Here is a 24,229-nt window from a genome sequence, read left to right on the forward strand (position 1 = left end):
TGTTATTAAGTGTAGTTTTAGAGTAGTAATAGTTAGTGTAAGGTTTAGATAAGGTTTTAGATGTTTTCTTTAATTTATCTAGTGTATTGAGCTAAGTTTCCTTTTCTCGGATATATATATATTTAGTTCATGTTTAGATTTAGCTGCCTTTGTCCCATCTAAAGATGCGCTTTAAGGGGGGAGGTGGCTTGATGTTTCGTATATTCTGTTGAGTGTTTAGTATTAGATAAGGTAGTTAGTTTAGTGTATCATTTAGTTAGTTTTAGTTAGTTTAGATTAGGTTAGCTGAGGTAATTAGTTTAAGTTAGGTCGTTTTTTGTGATTTAATAAATTGTTAGTGGTTTGTGATTTGTGGTTGCACTAATCTACGTTTGAAGTGATTTGATGGAGTTGTGATTTGGAAGTTGGATACAACAGATTCAATCACAAAACAATCATTTGGATGTCTAAGTGTGGTCATGACATCATCTTTTAGGGAAAGGCTACTGTCATAATGCTGTTGGATTGTGATCAGGAGACAAGCATAAATTTCAGGATGGCAAAGTTGACTTATGACCTTGCAGATGGAAAGTCTGCTGATTTATTTAGTATCTTATGAAGAACTGACAGAGTTGTAAGACACATTAGGGCATATTTACAACAGAATGGAGAAGCGTGGCATTAAGCAAACACTGCTAACGCCACGCTTCTCCATTTTGAAAATGCAGGGATGTGCCGTATTCACAACAATGCTGCAGACCCCTGCATTTCCCCTATCGCTGGCGCTGAGTTAAGCTGCCTAGCACCAATGCAGGCACCCTTGCAACATAGTGCAGGGGTATCTGCATTGCAGGAAATGATTGTTTATGTGCAGGAAGGGTAACCTTCCTGCACATACACAATCAATGGCAATTTGCTGTTTCCATGTGTGCTGCACAAGGCTGCACACATGGAAACAGCAAAAACAAGGTGAAATAAAGGAATGTCTGACAGAATATCGACGGACAGAAAATCGACCTACAAAAATATCGACACAAAAATATCGATGACAAGAATATCGAGATCCTATCTACAACATGGTAAGGACAAAAATATCGAAAATAAAATATAGAATGTCAAAAATATTGTTATTAAAAATATAAAGTATTTTTTAGTTAAAAAAAAATATGTAAAATAAACCAAATAATATTTATACATAAAATAAACATAATTAAATATATGTTATAATGTTTAAAATTAATAATTAATATATATATAATGTAATAAAACATTAATTAACATATACATATAATATATAATATATATACTTACTTAATAATACATTTTAATATTTGTTTTAATAACTTATAACTTGTTAAAAATTATTATAAATTACAAATACATCATACACATAAAACAATAACATGAATAAAAATTAAATAATTATATATAACACATTAAAAAAATTACATTTAATTTGAATATTGTTAAAATTAATTATATATTACATTAGCTAAAATAATACAAAATATATTAAATAGCACCGACAATAAATCTACTACTCCAGCTCCCAAAAAAAACAGTAAAGAAAATGTTGGATAGCGTAGAGCTAAAAATTACTATTTCCACTCCAGGGAGTGTAACAATAGGGAAAGTGTTGGATAGCGTAGGGGTAAAAATTACTATTCCCACTCCAGAGAGTGCAACAGTAGGGAAAGTGTTGGATAGCGGAGGGGGAAAAATTACTATTCCAACTCCAGAGAGTGCAACAGTAGGGAAAGTGTTGGATAGCGTAGGGGTAAAAATTACTATTCCAACTCCACAGAGTGCAACAGTAGGGAAAGTGTTGGATCGCGTAGGGGTAAAAATTACTATTCCCTCTCCAGAGAGTGCAACAGTAGGGAAAGTGTTGGATAGCGTAAGGGTACAAATTACTATTCCAACTCCAGAGAGTGCAACAGTAGGGAAAGTGTTGGATAGCGTAGGGGTAAAAATTACTATTCCCACTCCAGAGAGTGCAACAGTAGGGAAAGTGTTGGATAGCGTAGGGGTAAAAATTACTATTCCAACTCCACAGAGTGCAACAGTAGGGAAAGTGTTGGATAGCGTAGGGGTAAAAATTACTATTCCCACTCCAGAGAGTGCAACAGTAGGGAAAGTGTTGGATAGTGTAGGGGTAAAATTTACTATTCCAACTCCAGAGAGTGCAACAGTAGGGAAAATGTTGGATAGCGAAGGGGAAAACATTACTATTCCCACTCCAGAGAGTGCAACAGTAGGGAAAGTGTTGGATAGCGTAGGGGTACAAATTACTATTCCAACTCCAGAGAGTGCAACAGTAGGGAAAGTGTTGGATAGCGTAGGGGTACAAATTTCTATTCCAACTCCAGAGAGTGCAACAGTAGGGAAAGTGTTGGATAGCGTAGGGGTACAAATTACTATTCCAACTCCAGAGAGTGCAACAGTAGGGAAAGTGTTGGATAGAGTAAGGGTAAAAATTACTATTCCAACTCCAGAGAGTGCAACAGTAGGGAAAGTGTTGGATAGCGTAGGGGTAAAAATTACTATTCCCTCTCCAGAGAGTGCAACAGTAGGGAAAGTGTTGGATAGCGACGGGGTACAAATTACTATTCCAACTCCAAAGAGTGCAACAGAAGGGAAAGTGTTGGATAGCGTAGGGGTAAAAATTACTATTCCCACTCCAGAGAGTGCAACAGTAGGGAAAGTGTTGGATAGCGTAGGGGTAAAAATTACTATTCCAACTCCAGAGAATGCAACAGTACGGAAAGTGTTGGATACCGTAGGGATAAAATTTACTATTCCAACTCCAGAGGGTGCAACAGTAGGGAAAGTGTTGGATAGCGTAGTAGTTAAAAATAACATAGTTATAAATAAAATAATTATTTAAAATAATTAGTGATTTAATTATTAAATAACTCAAAATTATTTACAAATACCAATAAATAATTATTACAAACATAACTACCAAAGAATAATTAATTAACAATACATTAATAATAAATACCAATAAATAATAATTAATAAATATTAATTACCAAATAATAAATATTAAACGATAAAATATTTTTTATAACCAAAAACATATGAATTATTAAAAAGTAAATACCAATTAAAATATATTTAACCATTTAAAAAAATATATACCGCAAAATAATAATTATGAAACATTAATTACCAATTAAAAATATTGAACTATTAAATATTTTTCATACGCCAAAATAATAAATATTACACATTAATTACCAATTAATAATTACTTATTAATATATTAATTAGAAATATCAATGCATAATATTGAATTATATTTAATTCACAATTAATCATTAATCAACAATTAATTATTTTGCATAACCAAAATATTATAATTTAAAATATTTACCAATTAATAATTATTGTCCAATTAATTAATTATCAATACCCAACAACTAATTTAATAATTACTTAATTCGATTTCAATTACTTCCAACACTATTCCCCAATAAACGCACGACACACTCCACTAATAAAATAATACACTTAACATAATTATCAATTAATCAACTAATTAAAACTAATTGCCAATTAATAAAAATTAATTACCAATTAATACTTAATTAACAATAATATAATTATCAATACCAATAAATGAAAATAAATTATTAATTAATTACAATTAAATTACTTCCCACCCTATTCCCCTATAAACCCACAACCCGCTACAGAACTTAAACGCAAAAATGTATTAATATCAATTTATAATTCCTAAAAATGTATAATTAATTCCATATAATTAAATTACTTCCCACCCTATTCCCCTATAAACCCACAACCCGCTACAGAACTTAAAAGCAAAAAATAATTAAAATTAATTTATAAATCCTAAAAATGTATAATTAATTCCATATAATTAAATTACTTCCCACCTATTCCCCTATAAACCCTCAACCCGCTACGGTACTAAAACACAAAATTGACTTAAAAAACCATTGTTAACATATAAAAATTGTATACATATATGTTGAAACCAGTAGAACACTTAACTAAAAACATATAACACATACATATTAAATACATAATAAAATACATAACAATAATATAAATATCGATATTAGTAACATCAATATTAGTAAAATCGATATATTTGATGTCGATATTACTAACTTCGATATTACTAACATCGATATTAAAATACTTACCTTAGGATCGATATTCTGTCCATAGATATTATTGACATCGATATTCTGTCCCTTCGATATTTAAAACTCGATATTTGTGTAGGTAGATATTTTAGTTTCGATATTTTGGCTCCTCACCGAAATAAAGCATTTCTCCTCGTTGCACCAGGGTATGACCAGATTTTCCCAGGTCTTAATTTTGGCGATGCCTCCTATTTACGCCACCCTTGTAAATAGGGGGCAGCCTCAAAATCAATGGAAATTGTGGCGGAACACCCACTGCAACACCAAGGTGGCAATTACGATCCGGTAAAAAAATTCCCCGTGCGACTCGTATCCGGTCTTTTTACCGTACGAATCGTACACGTGCCGTACGAACTGGCAATCACGATTCGCATGGGAAAAAGTCCATACGAACCGCATTGGGAATGATTTCCCACACGTCCTCGGGTCGGAAAATGTGTCCGACACGTCCTCGGACGATTTACCGTACAAATGTGAAAAGTTAAGTCCGACCAAGGAATCACGATCCATCCCGTGCGTCCGATGTTACAACCGTATGGAAAAAAGACCGTCCGCACCGAACTCCCATTGCAACCATGGAGACATGTGCCCGCATACGCGCCCAACACTCCCCCGCCCCCGTACGTCCGAGACGTACCCCCGTGTATGTACACCCCCACCCGTGTATGTACACCCCTGTACGTTTGAGTCGTACCCCCACCCCTGTACGTGTCGTACCACCGTCTATGTACACCCCTGTACGTGTCGTACCACCGTGTATGTACACCCCAGAACGTTCGAGTCGTACCCCCACCCCTGTACGTGTCCTACCCCCGTGTATGTACACCCCAGTACGTTCGAGTCGTACCCCCACCCCTGTACGTGTCGTACCACCGTCAATGTACACCCCAGTACGTTTGAGTCGTACCCCCACCCCTGTACGTGTCGTACCAACGTCAATGTACACCCCAGTACATTCGAGTCGTACCCCCACCCCTGTACGCGTCGTACCACCGTCAATGTACACCCCAGTACGTTTGAGTCGTACCCCCACCCCTGTACGTGTGGTACCACTGTGTATGTACACCCCTGTACGTGTCGTACCACCGTGTATGTACACCCCAGTACGTTCGAGTCGTACCCCCACCCTTGTACGTGTCCGACCCCCATGTATGTACACCCCAGTACGTTCGAGTCGTACCCCCACCCCTGTACGTGTCGTACCACCGTCAATGTACACCCCAGTACGTTCGAGTCGTACCCCGACCCCTGTACGTGTCGTACCACCGTGTATGTACACCCCAGTACGTTCGAGTCGTACCCCCACCCCTGTACGTGTCCGACCCCATGTATGTACACCCCAGTACGTTCGAGTCGTACCCCCACCCCTGTACGTGTCCGACCCCCATGTATGTACACCCCAGTACGTTCGAGTCATACCCCCACCCCTGTACGTGTCGTACCACCGTCAATGTACACCCCAGTACGTTCGAGTCCTACCCCCACCCCTGTACGTGTCGTACCACCGTCAATGTACACCCCAGTACGTTCGAGTCCTACCCCCACCCCTGTACGTGTCGTACCACCGTCAATGTACACCCCAGTACGTTCGAGTCGTACCCCCACCCCTGTACGTGTCGTACCACCGTCAATGTACACCCCAGTACGTTCGAGTCGTACCCCCACCCCTGTACGTGTCGTACCACCGTCAATGTACACCCCAGTACGTTCGAGTCGTACCCCCACCACAACCTCCTAAGTACGGAGCGCACCCCAGGCCCCAACATCACAACCGCATGTACGAGTCGTACCAAGCCACACACAAGGACAGCACCGTACAACCAAATGGCCCATGTACACACCGTACACATGCTAAAAACGCACGTACACAACCAGGACAAAAAAAAACAACACAAGAATACACCATTCGAATGGCACAAAGCCACAAAACATGTCCAACAAGCACAAAAGCAACACATTCACTGACCTGCAACTGCCAAAAACAAACAGAGGCCCAAAACACCACCACTCCTTATAACACACCCACCCAAACTTCAAACACAGCCACACCCACCAATGGACCAATAAAAAGGGCCCACACACACAAACCATGAGCCTTTGCAACAGACTCACTGCTGCCAGACCCCTCAGACAACCTACAGCACCATACTACAAGCTTCACCACACCTTACACTTGCACACCTTCACACAACCACCTTCACAAACACACCCTCATCACATTCACACACACACACACACCTGCACAACCACACCCACACACCCACAACCATCCACACACCCCCCCCATCCACACCCACACCCCTCACCATGCCCACTAACAAGAATCCAAAGTTCAGTAACCGAGAGTTGGAGGTTCTTGTCGATGAAATCCTCAGAGTCGAGCCACAGCTCTTTGGAACATTGGTCAGACAGACCAGCATGGCAGCGAAAACAGCCATGTGACAGACCATCGTCGATGCTGTGAATGCTGTTGCAGACACCAGAAGGACCAGGCATGAATGCCAAGCCAGGTGGTACGATCTGCGGAGGAGGGTCCGAGCCAAGATGCTGGAGGAACACAACCAGGCCAACGCCACTGGAGGAGGGCCCTCCCGCAGACCCGTACACTACCAGCCCTGGGAGGAGAGGGTGATGGCCATACAGCCGGTGGAGGCAGTCGAAGGATTAGGAGGACTCCGAGACCCGGGTGAGTACACAAACAACGCACCTCACATGGGGGGAACGTCATCCACAACCAAAATCACTAACAGGCACGCAACCACCCCAAGCTATCGCATGACTCAACCACACTCCATGAACACGCACATGCCACTGGCGCCACCATGCCCCATGCACCCAGCTGGACAATGTCAAGTCACAGGCCACAGAAGACACCAACACATGACATGGTAACCCGGATGGCGGGAGGGTGGGCCACTAAATTCACATAGTGCAACTCAGAAGCAGACAACAATGCCCTCTGCCCATATGGCCTAGGTCACAGCCATACAAACACTGTGTCCCCACACAGGAAAGACTCGCCAGCAAATGGCGGACGCCTTGCATCAACACATGGGGGTGAAGGCACTGTTTTGCACATGACAGCAGCTAATGAACAGCCAACATTGTGAAAGAGTGGCAGCACACACCACCACAGCAGCAGCGCAGAGACACACACTACACCCAATGGGTGCCTGGAGATCAGAAACAAACTCACATCAACAAGCCAAGTGCCATTCAAAGATCTGCTAACAGTGTGTGCCCAGGAAGCTGGGCTCAGGTGACAGAGGGTGACACACAGAGGGAGGGAGAGGGGGACAGAGAGGGAGGGAGAGGGGGACAGAGAGGGAGGGAGACACAGGGAGACGGAAAGAGGGAGGAGGCTGACACACGGAGGGAGGGAGAGGGGGACAGAGAGGGAGGGAGAGGGGGACAGAGAGGGAGGGAGACACAGGGAGACGGACAGAGGGAGGAGGCTGACACACGGAGGAAGGGAGAGGGGGACAGAGAGGGAGGGAGACACAGGGAGACGGACAGAGGGAGGAGGCTGACACACGGAGGGAGGGAGAGGGGGACAGAGAGGGAGGGAGACACAGGGAGACGGACAGAGGGAGGAGGCTGACACACGGAGGGAGGGAGAGGGGGACAGAGAGGGAGGGAGACACAGGGAGAGCAAATCAGCCGTGTGGTGTGTGGGAATGTCTGCTCGTTAGCATGTAGACTGCGCGCATGTAGCCAAGGGTGGCCAGTGCCAGAAACCCCCCTCTTCCCCATGGCAAAACACAGGGCCATGTCACAACCTGTTCACGAGCACAACAACAGCTGCCTGCATTATATAAGTGTGTGGATCTACTCCATGTGCACATGTACAGTGCTACACGGAAGGCGCCAATGCATGGCTTGCCACACCTGCCCACTCCACTGCTGACTGCAGTCACACTTGACGCAGCAAGTAAGACTGTGCCACACATAGTGAAAGGGGCAAAAGTGGTGCCCAAGGGACACACCCATGCACAAGTGCACTGTGAGTGGAATGCAAGACAGATCCTAATTCCAAGAGGAAATGTGTCAACGTTGAAACTGATGAAACATGGATGTTGCATGGACCAAAATTAACATTGTCTCTCTCACACACAGGTCAACGTCGTGGTTCACCCCCCAACACTGGGGGGGAAGACTCACAGGACCTGGATCTGCGGGAGCCCGATCCCACCGGCAGCGACGACTCTCACCACTCTGTGGACGACCCCGACCAACCTGGCACCTCTGGTGTCCAACCACCTGCAGCACCTGCGTCAGGTACAACGGGGCCAACCACCACCCCCACTCCTGCCACATCCCAGGAGACACCCAGGATCCCTGCCCCACCACCACAAAGCAGCCAGGCTGGCCAGGAGGGACACGGTGTCCCGGGCACCCAGGAGGAGGCAGGCGACAACGCCAATGCCACCCCTCAGGGGTCCCGGAGACCCGATGTGCCCACAAGGGCAGGCCAGGTGCAAGTGGGCAGGGGTGGTGGGAGTGGAGGACGGCGGAGGCGCCAGCCTGACCAGTTGGCTGGGGATCCGGTATATTCCCATGTCCGTAACATCCTGGACTCATACCGGCAGGACACCACGGGCATGGCCCAGGTTGTGTCCGTCCTCGAGGGGATCAAGATCCAGCAGGCCCAGCAACATGCGGAGCTACATGCCTGTCTACTGCAACACCAACGGAGGATGGAGGACAGACAGGCTGAGCAAGTGACGGTGTTCCAGGGGATTCACGATACACTCCGTCGGATGGCCGACAACATGGGCAACCCTCCCTGTGCCAGAAGGCGTAGAACATTACCACCCACAGGGAGGGATCAGGAGGAGGAGGAAACATCCGATGGAGCATCCCAAACATCGTCACGGCCTGCTTCTGAGGGTCCCCGCAGGAGGCCGGGTCGTCCACGGAAAGGACCGTGACGGTCGGCGCTACATCACCATCTCCCAGGACACCTGGCCTGGCACCTGGCCCACTGGAGCAACAGCATCACAGCATCAAGAGACATTCTCTGCCACATGGCCTTGCTGGTCACTGTCTGACCAATGTGGACAAAGACTGTGGCATGGACTCTGAGGATTTCCAATGGCAAGGACACCAACTCCCCTACTGAACTTTGGATTCCAAACTCCCGGGAAGCCCCTCTCGTCATACACCCCCCCCACACAAAAATAAAAATTCACACCATGAAGAGAAGATGCCTGCTGGTTGCATTATTACCTTACATGTGTCTAGTAAAGTCTAAACATGCCTGAGTTCTCTTTTGACCTTAACCATCCACACCCTGGGGCCTGAGTCTGGCACAGGACACACGGGCCACAGTGTATTAGGCAAGACAGACATGGAGCACCATACACACCCGTGATGGGCCCAACCAGCTGAGGGGGTGGCCGCACAACCGTGCTGACCGACACATTGAGTACAGCAACAGTCATGCGCAGAGGTCAGGGATCCCGTCCAGTGTCCTGGGGGGCACCCAGGTATGTGTAGACAGGTGGCAGAACCATATCCTGCAAGCGTGAGTCTGGTGGATGCAGAGAATGGGGGCCTGGCCAACGTTGGATGCATGGGGATGGCACATGTCACAATACCCACACACCCATGGTCATCATGCATAATACACAGTCTCAGCCCACACACACAGCTTGCATCTTGCTACTCGACACATAGACACATGGCCACTATCAGGGACAACCATGCCAGACATGCTGGATGCACCGTGGCAACACACCAGCATTGACTGAGAAGAGGCACCTTGGAGGCATAGGGACACCTTTATTAGTCATGTGTTCGGGATTGCAGAGGCAACTTGAAGTACACATGACCACGTCATGTGGAGTAACATGTGGGTCCAACACTGGCACCCCCCTTCTGCAGCACAAATGCGTGATAGCCATGGAACTGGCACACAAAAGTCGGCCAACAGCTAAACACCCACAGCTGCTCACGGAGAGACAGCCATACACCATTGATCCGCTGATGTAGAAGTCCCACACCATGTCAAGCCAATGCAAACCGTATGTGTCCGAGGGCAGTGTTACACACATTGATGCCATCATCACAATCCACTATCCCATCACTGATGACTGTCAACCAGTCAGACCATCTATTCAGGTGTACACAGCTGCATGTCGTGTCCCATGGTGATGCCACATGGCTGCAGAGGAACCAAACATCGACAGGGGCAGTGTGCATACATCGTGAACAACTGCCACACCCAATACACCCCTGATGCATCCCTTACCCTAAGGAGACTTCCAAACGTGTCCGTGCCTGTAACGCTGAGTCAGCACACGATGACGTGTCCATGAGGAATAGCAGTGCCACAACAATGCAAGCAGCAGACGGCATGCGCAAATACCTGGGGATGGAAGACACACAAGAAGTCAGCCACAAAAAGCACAGCCACTTGCATGTGCATGTACTCGACACATGTATGGATGACAACATGCTAGTTCACAATTATGACTGGGGAAATACAACCATCACTGCCACCATAACTCCAGTGACACACCCACACACACCTCTGACTCACGTGCCATACATGCAGGTGGAGACACACATCACAACACATGCCACACGGGGACCAATGCGTGCACAATCAGACACTGGTACTCACCACTAAGCGAAGAAGGCGCGTATGAGCCGAGTCCGGATGTCCTCTTGCGGCTCCACATCCTCCACATCACTAGCCCCATTGCCAAGCCCTTCGTCCTCCACGGGTGGATGGTCCTCGTCATGTTGATCCAGGATGAGTGGCACAGCTTTCTCAACTGCCATGTTGTGCAGCATGCAGCAGACCATGAAGATTTTGCAGACCTTCGCAGGGGCATATGGGAGCGCGCCGCCGGTCTTGTGGAGGCACCGAAATCGGCTCTTCAGCAGGCCAAACGTCCTCTCTATCACTCGCCTTGTCCGGCCATGGGCGGTGTTGTAGCGGAGCTGGGCCGGTGTGATGGGGTTGCGGAGAGGTGTGAGCAGCCATGGCATGTTGGGATAGCCAGCGTCCCCTACATGGGAAGCACATGGACATCGTTAGAACTGGTTAAGCGGTCGTGCTGGTAGGCTATGCAAAATACAGGACAGACAGACTGTACCCACCAACAACACATGCTCTTTCGTTGCGCAGCTGCATCATCATTTCAGGCATCCTGCTACGCCTCATGATGTAGGCATCGTGTGCTGATCCTGGAAAACGAGCACAGACATGTGAAATCACCATGTTGGACAGACACACCACAAGGGCATTGATGGAGTGGTAGTGCTTCCGATTGCGGTACGCTACCTCCTGTGCGTGTGGTTGTACCAAAGCTACATGTGTCCCATCTATGGACCCAATGACATGGGGCATCCCTCCCAGGGCATAGAATCCACGCTTGACCCCAGTCAACAGTTCAGGGGTTGGGAACTTGATGAAGTCATCCAGGTGAATCAACATGGCCTCTAAGAAATCATGCAGCACACGGCAGAACATGCTCTGGGACATGCCACCAACATGAGCTATGGTATATTGAAAGGAACCCGTGGCAAGAAAATGTAGGGCTGCCATTACCTTCAGCTGGGGTGTCAGTGCCGTAGGATACCTGTGCCGCGGTTGCAGGTGTGGTGCCAGTCTCGCCGTCAACTCCAGAATCAACGGTTGGGGGAAGCGGTAGCACCGGATACTGTCATTCTCCCGCATGTCAGCCAAGTCCGGAATTGGTCGGGCAAGAGGCGGCGCTCTGCAGTAATTTGGAAGTGACAAGGAAGAGTGAGTGCACTACGACAACAATTTATATGTACTGAGCACATGTTAATCTGTCAATACACATATGCTACATAGGGAGTCAGGTATGTGCTACATGCCCTGGACACGTATGGCTGCCAGGTGACATTCCTACCAAGACCCAGCTACACACAGAGATTGAGAACCTCCCCATGCCATGGCATGGGATTAGCTGTGTCCCAGTGCAAGTGAACAGCCAGACGCAAGACAGGAGTGACATACGCCCACACATCAGCAGAAGTAGGATGCCGATTGCAGAGACTGGTAGCGGAACACTTGAGCCACAGGTCACATGACATTACACTAGGACAGCCCACACACCTTGCCATGAAGGTGCACATGTCATGACTCACCACACATTCATTGAGAGGATGCAGACATGTCCTTGTCACGCTACTCCGTGTCCCATGCATACATGCGCACCTCACATCCGATACCACATGTGGCATGGTGTGCGGAACAGTGTGCAATGTCAATCTACACACAGACACATGTTGGTTGCTGCAACAGCTGCAGCTTTTGAGGGTGCTCCAACATCAACCTGATGGGAAGCCCCCACACATACATGACATAGTCACATTGTGCACCGTGGGTAGTGACAAGTCAGGTGTGGTAACCCCTGTACCGGGCATCAGGGGACACTTCCGTGTGTTGTGTCCGTGCCATGCCAGTGACGCTCATCCCAAGTGTGCAGTACGACATGCACACATGTCAAAGGAGTCAAGGGCTTGCCTGGCACACATTGCACCGTCACACAGTACATCTGTACACATCTCATCATAAATCTGGTGCCTTCTCGACTCAGGAGTAATGTTCCACATCACAGCCTGTCACACCTGTGCCCCACACATGTAGTAATGCACAGACGATGCCTTGATGTCCATTCATGGACAAGTATGTCCATCCATGGACAAGTATGTCCGCCCTATTCCTTCCTGTGTGCCGCCTGTCACCACTGTGATGTGTGAAAACCGCCGTACTGCTGCTAAGAGGGCCTGTGTACGTTCCCATATCACTATGGGAGTGCTGCCGTATGTGTACCCATCGTGATGGTGAGCGTACAGGCATGTGTACGGTCCGTACCACTACGAGTACGCATACGCAAGAACACCCATAGTGGTAGGGCCGTACACACGCCTGTACGCTCCCTATCACTATGGGTGTCCTCGCGTATGCGTACTCGTAGTGGTACGGGCCGTACACATGCCTGTACGCTCCCATCACTATGGGTGTCCTCGCGTATGCGTACTCGTAGTGGTACAGGCCGTACACACGCCTGTACGCTCCCTATCACTATGGGTGTCCTCGCGTATGCGTACTCGTAGTGGTACGGGCCGTACACACGCCTGTACGCTCCCTATCACTATGGGTGTCCTCGCGTATGCGTACTCGTAGTGGTACGGGCCGTACACACGCCTGTACGCTCCCTATCACTATGGGTGTCCTCGCGTATGCGTACTCGTAGTGATAGGGAGCGTACAGGCGTGTGTACGGCCCGTACCACTACGAGTACGCATACGCGAGGACACCCATAGTGACAGGGAGCGTACAGGCGTGTGTACGGCCCGTACCACTACGAGTACGCATACGCGAGGACACCCATAGTCATAGTGAACGTCGGCACGCGTGTACGGGCCGTTGCTATGCATTTGGGGTGCCCTAGGGCCCCGGAATGCACCGTACCTGTTGGACAGGCCACACAGAGGGCTTGCTCCCCCCCGCACGACAGGGCCCGAGCCCCGGCCCACCAGGCATACCCCCGTGACAAGCCCCTGTACTCCGTCTCCCGACGGACCCTCTGCCCTCGGACCCCTACTCATCACGGGGCCCAGCCCCACCGGCTTCCCCGGCCGGGTCAAGCCGCCATCTTGGGCCCTGCACCACGCGGCCGCGTGGCCTCACCTCGACCCTAACCCCGGGCCTGGCCGGCCCGACATCCCGGCACCACCATCCACCCAGGAGGTGAGCGGACCACTTGGCAGGTCAATGGGAGAACGAAGCGTCAAGAGCTCTTCCCCCGTCAGGTGCCGATCGCCTCCAGCAGCCCCCAGGCGCTGGCTCCACCCCCTGCTGGGTGTCTGGACACCTTCATCCCGGACCCTCCGACCTCCAAGTGCGAGGGTCCGGACATCAAAGGGCACCAGCCCTATAACTAAGGCAGCTCCGGAGCAGGAAGGCAGTTGTATCCTGGAGTCGAGAGACACCGAGTGAACTCAACCCTGACGGTCTACTGGCGCTGCCGTAGCCCGCTCTTGCGAACCATCGTCCTGCCTGCTGGCGCTGCCGCGGCCTTCTGCAACCTTCATCTTCCTGGGACCTGCTGGCGCTGCCGCGGCCCGTTGTAACGACCATCCTCACCGGGACCTGCTGGCGCTGCCGCGGACCGTACATCTTCCGGGGACCTGCTGGCGCTGCCGCGGCCCGTTGTAACGACCATCCTCACCGGGACCTGCTGGCGCTGCCGCGGACCGTACATCTTCCGGGGACCTGCTGGCGCTGCCGCGGCCCGTTGTATCAACCATCCTTACCGGGACCTGCTGGCGCTGCCGCGGACCGTACTGCCTAAACACCAAGCTCGAGGATTGTGAGCTCGTCATCATCTCATCCGAACTATCTGATTGGTAAATAGACTGACCCGCTACCCCCTTCCCTACCTTCCGAGACTCTAATCGAGGGGACCCCTGCGTCCAGACCTCCTTGTACCATTCTACCGTATCATAACTAAGTACCTATAAAGAACACTGAACCTTATCCGTGTGTGATCTCTGTCTGTGGGGGGGGGGAAGTTACTTGTCTGTACGATCGCTGGAGACGGCTCTCCCCGGAGACCTCTCCCCCTGACCCCGGCCGGCCCTCCCGGTCCGTCTACCTTTTCTAACATTGGTGGCCAGCGGCGCGATCCGAATCAACGCGTAATCGTACAGAGAGTAGCTCACCCCACGACAAAAACACGATGTCGACCAAAGAGAGCAGCTCCACCGAGAAATTCCAAATGGAGAAATTAGAAGAATACAACCACCGCGAACTGAGACAATTTTGCATAGAACTTGGCATTGCTACCACCGGCCTGAGTACCAAGGATGATCTAAAGCGCGCTCTGGAGTCATGGACAGAAACGGGGGTCACAGGACCCTCCGACCAAAGCAGCGTCACACCAGACCAAACCAGCATCACACCAGAGGGGAACGCCACGGCTCCCGAGGAGCGGGGAACGGGCCTCCCGCAAGAGGAGATCCGAGAAAGAGACAGAGTCAGATTACACGAATTGGAGATGGCACGACTCAAGATGGATGGGGAACTCAAGTTGGCTGAACAGAAACTTAACCTCGAGCATATGCGGCTTCGAGAGGAACGAGAAGAAAAGCAGAGACAGAGAGAGCTGGAAGAGAAAAAAATAACGCTCGAGCACGAGCGCCGACTAGCGGAAATAGAACTGCGCAAACAGAATAAGGAACTGGGGGTGCCTGAGCGACCACACACCCCGGGGCCAAGTGAGAAAAAAGTTCACATCCCCAAGGATGTTGTCCGCGAATATGTCCGAGAAGACGACATACAACAGTGGTTTAAAGCCTATGAGATCGCAATGACCTCCCACCGAATCGACCGGAGTGATTGGGGAGCCGGACTGTGGGGGAGGTTTATCAACGAGGGTCGCGATGCCCTGCTGCAGCTCCCCGATCACCAGATGTCGTCCTACGACCACATGAAGGCTGCCCTCCTCACCCGCTACGGCCTCACGCCCGAGATGTACCGCCAGAGGTTCAGAGATTGCACCCGGATCCCAGGTACAACTTGGGTAGAGTACGTGAACTATTTCAGCCGGGCATTCGAAGGGTGGATCAAGGGAAGTCAGGTCGCCACTTACGAACAACTCTTCAACCTTATGGTGTGGGAGCACCTGTCAAACAACTGTTTCGTCGAGCTCCGGCAGCACCTACTCGACAGTAAGCTGACCGACCCCCGGCAGCTCGCCGCCGAAGCTGACCGGTGGGAAAGCACCCGAGTGGGCCGGAGAGGGCCCCACGACCAGAACAGAGGCAACCAAGGCCAGCACCGTCCTCGGGGAGGAGGAGGGGGCCAGGGGCGAGGGAGAGACGCCTTACCAACAACACCCGTGGCCAGCACCCCGCCTCCGGCCGGCCGGGGCAACCCCCCGTTGCGGCCTGGGTACCGAGCCAACGTCACGTGCCACCGGTGCCAGCGACCAGGCCACTACGCCAATGACCCGAACTGCCCGCTAAATCAAACACCCAAGCCCCGCCAGGTAGCGGCCGCTGCCCTAGGGGAAGAGCAATCATCGGAGGGACCCGAAGAGTACGAGCCGGCCCAGCAAGGGTGGGAACCGGCCGCCATGGTCCTGGCATGCCTAGGGGGAAGAGACATGGTTCCGCGGGCTCCCCTACCCGCCAACACCAGAAAATACGGTCAGTGGGTGACCATTATTGGACAGAGAGCCGAGGCCTTGCGTGACACCGGCGCCAGCGTGACGGCCGTCCGCTGTCATCTGGTGAAGCCCGAGCAGATCCTGCCGAACATTCTCTGCCCCGTCCGCTCGGCAGATAACTCTGAGAGTATGTGTAAGATGGCCTGCGTCCCGTTTGAATGGGGAGGGGTCTCCGGCCTACTGAAGGTGACGGTCCGGGACGATGCCCCCATGGACTGCCTCCTGGGGAATGACCTCGAGAGTTCCCCGTGGGCCACCGTCGAGAGAAAAGAGCACTTGGGGATGCTGGGCCTCCCGGACTGGGCCTGCATAACCACCCGATCCATGGCCGCCCGGGCCACCCCCCGATCAGAAGAAGCCGAATGGCCAGCACCTCCGCCCCCGGTTGCCCCCGTCGAGGGCAACGGCGAGTCCGATCTCCCGGACCCGACTATCGAAGCAGACGCACAACATCAGGACCTTCCGGATCTGGCTCAGTGGCGTCAAGAGGGGGGGCCCACCCAAGAACAGTTCCGCCAGGAACAAAAGACCTGTCCCTCCCTCGAAGGACTCCGCCAACAAGCCGATACCCAAAGCGCAGGGGACACCCCCGGAACCCACTGGGTCTACTGGGACAACGACCTGCTCTACAGCGAGCAAAGAATCGCCGAGCTGGGGGCCGGTCGAGTTCTGGTGGTACCGCTCCACTTCCGAGACTTTCTGCTCAACCTGGCCCACGATGTCCCCCTGGCTGGACACCTGGGCCAGGACAAAACATACAGTCGCCTGGTGACCCACTTTTTCTGGCCAAAAATGAGGAATGACGTCCTGAACCACTGCCGATCTTGCCCCACGTGCCAAGCCAGCGGGAAGAGTGGTCGGAAGCTGAAGGCCCCTCTGCAACCCTTCCCTGTGGTCACCACCCCGTTCGAGAGGGTGGGGATAGACATTGTGGGGCCTCTGGACCCCCGCACGGCACAAGGACACAGGTTCATCTTGGTACTTGTGGACCATGCCACCCGCTACCCCGAGGCAGTGCCCCTACGGACAGTGACAGCTTCGGTGGTTGGCCGGGCCCTGATGGGGATCTTCTCCAGGGTAGGCTTCCCCCGAGAAGTCGTCAGCGACCGAGGTACGAATTTCATATCTAAATACATGAAGTCCCTCTGGCAACAATGCGGGGTCACCTACAGATTCACGACCCCCTATCACCCCCAAGGGAACGGACTAGTGGAGCGTTTTAACCGCACTCTCAAGGGGATGATTGGGGGATTGGAAGAGCCTCTCCGTCGCCAGTGGGATGTGCTGCTCCCGTGCCTCCTCTTCGCCTACCGAGAAGTCCCCCAGAAGTCCCTCGGCTTTAGCCCTTTCGAACTCCTGTACGGGCACCCTGTGCGAGGGCCCCTCAGCCTAGTCAAGGAAGGTTGGGAGATGGCCCCCTTAACGACCCCTCCCGACGTCTTCAAATACATCCTGGCCCTACGAAACCAGACCCGGCGCTTCAGGGAGATGGCCAAGGCGAACCTCGAGGCCAGTCAGGAGGACATGAAGAGGTGGTATGATCACAATGCCTCCTCCGTTGAATTCGAGCCTGGGCAGCAAGTATGGGTGATGTCCCCCACCGAACCGTGTGCCCTGCAAGACAAGTGGACGGGGCCCTTCAAAGTGGTCGAGCGTAAAAGCCCCGTCACTTACCTCATCGACATGGGGTCCACCCGGAACCCCCTGCGGGTCCTCCACACCAACCGGCTCAAACCACACTTTGTGCGCTCCGAACTAAGCCTCCTGATGGCGACCGACAGTGGTACAGAAGAAGACTCCGAGCCCCTCCCGGATCTCTTGAAGACTCAGGAGAAGGACGGCTCCGTGGATGGGGTCCGGCTCTCCGACGCCCTCACTTCGGAGCAACGCCAGGACTGCCGGGACCTCCTGCTGCAGTTCGCTGCCCTGTTCTCCCTCACCCCCGGGGTCACCCCTTGGTGTTTTCACGACGTAGACACCGGGGACAGTCCCCCGGTCCGGCACCGGGCCTACCGCGTACCAGATCGGGTACGGGCCTGCATACAGGAGGAAGTGGCCAAGATGCTCACGATCGGGGTCATCGAGCCCTCGGACAGTCCCTGGGCCAGTCCGGTTGTATTAGTTCCCAAGGCCGCTGCCCCCGGCACCGCCCCTGAACTGAGATTCTGCGTCGACTACCGGGGCTTGAACGCTGTCACCCGGACCGACGCTCATCCCATCCCCCGAGCAGACGAGCTGATCGACCGGCTGGGGGCCGCCCGCTACCTTAGTATCTTCGACCTAACGGCGGGCTACTGGCAGATCGGCCTCACACCCAGGGCTCAGGAACGGTCAGCCTTCTCCACCCCCGATGGCCACTATCAATTTAAGGTCATGCCCTTTGGCATGAAGAATGCCCCCGCCACATTCCAACGTCTTGTGAACCAGGTCTTGGCAGGGCTCGAAGAATTCAGCGCTGCCTACCTGGACGATATCGCTGTATACAGCCGCCACTGGTCCGACCACCTCCGTCACCTCCAAGAGGTCCTCCAAGCCCTCCAGCGGGCCGGCCTCACCATTAAAGCCGGCAAGTGCCAAATTGGCCAAGGGTCTGTGACCTACCTTGGGCACCAAGTGGGAAGCGGGCTGGTGGCCCCACTACAACTTAAGATTGCTGCCATCCAGTCCTGGCAGCCCCCCGTCACCCAGACCGAGGTCCGAGCCTTCTTGGGGCTCACCGGATACTACCGGCGGTTCGTAAAGGACTACGGCAGCATCGTGGGGCCCCTCACGGGACTCACATCCAAGAATCAACCGAAGCGGGTCCACTGGACTCCTGATTGTCAAGCGGCCTTCGAGGAGCTGAAGGCCGCCCTGTGCACCGCCCCGGTGCTCCAGGCCCCCGATTACAGTCGGGAATTTGTGGTGCAGACCGACGCCTCCGACCACGGCATCGGGGCCGTCCTCTCTCAGCTGAACTCCGAAGGTCAGGACCAGCCGGTGGCCTTCATCAGTCGACGTCTCCTGGCCCGAGAACAGCGTTGGAGCACAATCGAGAGGGAGGCATTTGCAGTAGTGTGGGCCCTCAAAAAGCTCCGACCCTATCTCTTCGGTACCCACTTCCGGGTACAAACCGACCACCGACCCCTGCAATGGCTGATGCAGATGCGGGGGGAGAACCCAAAACTCTTGCGCTGGTCCATTTCCCTGCAGGGAATGGACTTCACTGTGGAGCACCGGCCAGGCCAAGACCACGCCAACGCGGATGGCCTGTCCCGCTTTTTCCGCCTCGACGAAGAGAGTCCCCAAGGAGATGGGTGACTCTCCCCGCCTTCAGCTGGGGGGGACGCATGTTGGACAGGCCACACAGAGGGCTTGCTCCCCCCCCGCACGACAGGGCCCGAGCCCCGGCCCACCAGGCATACCCCCGTGACAAGCCCCTGTACTCCGTCTCCCGACGGACCCTCTGCCCTCGGACCCCTACTCATCACGGGGCCCAGCCCCACCGGCTTCCCCGGCCGGGTCAAGCCGCCATCTTGGGCCCTGCACCACGCGGCCGCGTGGCCTCACCTCGACCCTAACCCCGGGCCTGGCCGGCCCGACATCCCGGCACCACCATCCACCCAGGAGGTGAGCGGACCACTTGGCAGGTCAATGGGAGAACGAAGCGTCAAGAGCTCTTCCCCCGTCAGGTGCCGATCGCCTCCAGCAGCCCCCAGGCGCTGGCTCCACCCCCTGCTGGGTGTCTGGACACCTTCATCCCGGACCCTCCGACCTCCAAGTGCGAGGGTCCGGACATCAAAGGGCACCAGCCCTATAACTAAGGCAGCTCCGGAGCAGGAAGGCAGTTGTATCCTGGAGTCGAGAGACACCGAGTGAACTCAACCCTGACGGTCTACTGGCGCTGCCGTAGCCCGCTCTTGCGAACCATCGTCCTGCCTGCTGGCGCTGCCGCGGCCTTCTGCAACCTTCATCTTCCTGGGACCTGCTGGCGCTGCCGCGGCCCGTTGTAACGACCATCCTCACCGGGACCTGCTGGCGCTGCCGCGGACCGTACATCTTCCGGGGACCTGCTGGCGCTGCCGCGGCCCGTTGTAACGACCATCCTCACCGGGACCTGCTGGCGCTGCCGCGGACCGTACATCTTCCGGGGACCTGCTGGCGCTGCCGCGGCCCGTTGTATCAACCATCCTTACCGGGACCTGCTGGCGCTGCCGCGGACCGTACTGCCTAAACACCAAGCTCGAGGATTGTGAGCTCGTCATCATCTCATCCGAACTATCTGATTGGTAAATAGACTGACCCGCTACCCCCTTCCCTACCTTCCGAGACTCTAATCGAGGGGACCCCTGCGTCCAGACCTCCTTGTACCATTCTACCGTATCATAACTAAGTACCTATAAAGAACACTGAACCTTATCCGTGTGTGATCTCTGTCTGTGGGGGGGGGAAGTTACTTGTCTGTACGATCGCTGGAGACGGCTCTCCCCGGAGACCTCTCCCCCTGACCCCGGCCGGCCCTCCCGGTCCGTCTACCTTTTCTAACAGTACCTGTGTGTGAAGCTCCAAATTACATAGGGGACACATGAGGGACAAGTATTGAGGCCTACATGCATGCTGGTTGTCATGGAGACCAAGTTCAAATTTTGAATTTGTTCAGGAAGGTGCACAGCAGAAGTCAGTTGGAATGAATCTACTTTGTTGCAATGTGTTTGTGGGGCTGACATCATGTAGGAGAAAAAAACAGATTGAGAACCCACAGACTGCTATGTTTGAAGGGATTGGAGGAAACATAGGATGCAAATGTGAGTGACCAATCACTCTGTACTCCTGTGCATGAGATGGGCCAGCAAGGCAGATATAAGGCAGCCAGGTCCCATGAGGGAGCACTTGCCTGCTCATCTCTGTATTCCACGACCCAGCTGCCGCTACTGATTCCCTGGAACCATGTCAAGGGCTGTGGAGAGGTCACAGCCATTCACCATGGAGGAGAACATGGCTTTGGTGGATGTGATCCTCCCACGGTACCCCATGCTGTATGGGCGACCGGGTTATCAGGTGAGTGCAGTGTCCACTGGCACAGACTGTGTCCCTTTTTTGTGACTGTGACTTCTGCCATTGTGTCCAGGTGTGACACACATGCTATGTACTGTAGGGGGGGTCCCAGGGGGGGGAATGCCTGATGTCTCCCAGCAGTGCCCTGAGACAGGAGGGGTGGGTGCCTATCACTCCCAGCAGTGCCCTGAGACAGGAGGGGTGGGTGCAGAGTCCTCCCAGCAGTGCCCCGAGACAAGAGGGGTGGGTGCCTATCACTCCCAGCAGTGCCCAGAGACAGGAGGGGTGGGTGCAGAGTCCTCCCAGCAGTGCCCTGAGACAGGAGGGGTGTGTGCAGAGTCCTCCCAGCAGTGCCCCGAGACAGGAGGGGTGGGTGCCTATCACTCCCAGCAGTGCCCAGAGACAGGAGGGGTGGGTGCAGAGTCCTCCCAGCAGTGCCCTGAGACAGGAGGGGTGTGTGCAGAGTCCTCCCAGCAGTGCCCTGAGACAGGAGGGGTGGGTGCAGAGTCCTCCCAGCAGTGCCCTGAGACAGGAGGGGTGTGTGCAGAGTCCTCCTAGTAGTGCCCTGAGACAGGAGGGGTGGGTGCAGAGTCCTCCCAGCAGTGCCCTGAGACAGGAGGGGTGTGTGCAGAGTCCTCCCAGCAGTGCCCAGAGACAGGAGGGGTGGGTGCAGAGTCCTCCCAGCAGTGCCCAGAGACAGGAGGGGTGGGTGCCTATCACTCCCAGCAGTGCCCAGAGACAGGAGGGGTGGGTGCAGAGTCCTCCCAGCAGTGCCCAGAGACAGGATGGGTGGGTGTGATGCACAGTGTGAGCCTGGCTCATTTATTTGTGTAGTTGCCCTCATTCCACCTGTGTCCTTTCAATGGCACGTACTGCTTTTGGCCTTCCCCCAGAGGATCATGTCCCTATGACAAAGGTGCAATGCGTTGGATGCACACTATGCCTTGTTGTAGACAGAAAATGTGTTCTAATCTGTGTCCCTGTGACATGTGCCAGGTGTATTGATGTAGTGTCACTTGTTCATCCTCACAGGTAGACGCCTCTGCCAAGGAGCAGATATGGCTAGACGCCGTCAGCGCCGTGAGGAGTGCGGATGGTCGGAGGTGGCACCTGTCCCAGGTGAGGAAACGCTGGCAGGATATCCGGTGCTGGACGCGGAGGATCGCACGGGTCCTTCTGGGGGACTCACCTGAGAGCCATAAGAACCGTGGGCGCCGCCGTCTCTCCCACATCCAGAAACGTGTGCTGGCGGTGGTCTTTCTAGACTTGGACAGGCGTCTACAGGACATGCAGCAGCCGGAAGGGGGTAGGTACATGTGTGTGTTTGTTGTGTTTCACCAGCATTTGTAAGTGCACTGTTCCATGGATACACTTCCAGGGTTTATGGTGCTGTGCAGATCCCGTCCCCCACAGTATTGCTGTGCTCTCCTGCCTCCCTTCCCCTCCTTGCAATGTGTTCCCTGGTCTGTGTGTAGTCACTCCATCACAAGGTTATGTAGCCTGACACCTTCTCCAAGTGTACAATGCCTGCAGCATCATGTGTGGGGGGGATGTGTAACAGGTTTTGTGACCTTGCCTGTGCCCTGTCCAGTTCTGGACTTGTGGGTTCCATGTCAGTTGGCACTAATGCTGAGTCCAGACATGGGAGTTAATCTCTCGAGTGCCAGGCCTTCCAGCAGGCATGTCCCATGTGGTGGCCTGTGACATGATGTGCATGAGTGTGCGTTACGCATAGTGCAGGAATGTTAGCGTGTGTTGCAGTCATTCCCATTCAGGAGCATGGAGCTGTGTGGCCGCAACTGTCCCCAGGGGCATATTTACCTAGCTATCATGTGTGTAATCCGAGAATGTCGACAATCTCTGTGTCTACAGCATGGGTTGTGCTCTGTGCCATTGTCCCCTGGCACCATGTTTATTGACGTGAGATGTATTACAAGTGTCCACTGTCCAGCCTGACCTGATTTTCCTTGTTCATACTTACGGTGGCCATTGCCTGTGTGTCTTGTTGCAATCATCTGATGATGCCCATTTGTACATGATTATTTGGACAGGCGCACCTTGGGTATTTGGTGTGCAATCTTGAATTATTGCATCCCATGTGTATTTCACCCAGACTAAGAGATGTAAGTGCTTCCTGTGTCTCCACAGATTTGTCTCATGTAGGGGGTGGGTGGTGCGGGCATGGCCTACATGTCAAGACCTGTAATCTCCTTGCTGGGCCTGGCCAGTGTGTGATGTTTGTCTGGACAGACACTCAAGGTGCAGTGTGCCAGTCAGGGTGGGCATGTTTTCAGTATTACCTATGCTGCATGTGCCTCTAGTTCCTGGATATGGTCCCTGCTCATCCATATTTCCTGCCACGCTGTGTGGTGCAGATGCAGTGCTGTATTGTCCCCAGGGCCTTGCCCCTCAGTCAAAATTCCATGTCATCTCATTTGCTATTGTGTCATGCTCTCCATAGTTTTTCCATGGCATGGTGGGTCACACAACTGTGTCTTGCAGGGCCTACATATGTACCTTGTTTTGGAATTGTAACTCTTCCTTTGTTTCAGGCTATGCACTGTAACCTAAGTAGTTTTGACTCATGTGACATATGTATACAGGTGTATGATTAATTTCTGTCTCTTCACCCTGCCCACAGCATCGTCGGAGGGACACGGAGGGAGACATGGACACAGATGGCGCGGAGGGACCGAGCACCAGTGCCAGCGGTGACATTGGGGCTGGCACTTCGAGTGGGACTGAGGCGGAGGAGAGTGAACCCGGGGACCTGTCGACTGGCACAACAGAGTATGAAGCTGACGGGTCCGAGGATGATCT

Source organism: Triturus cristatus, chromosome 1_2 (genome assembly GCF_964204655.1).
Source record: "Triturus cristatus chromosome 1_2, aTriCri1.1, whole genome shotgun sequence".
NCBI lineage: Eukaryota > Metazoa > Chordata > Amphibia > Caudata > Salamandridae > Triturus > Triturus cristatus.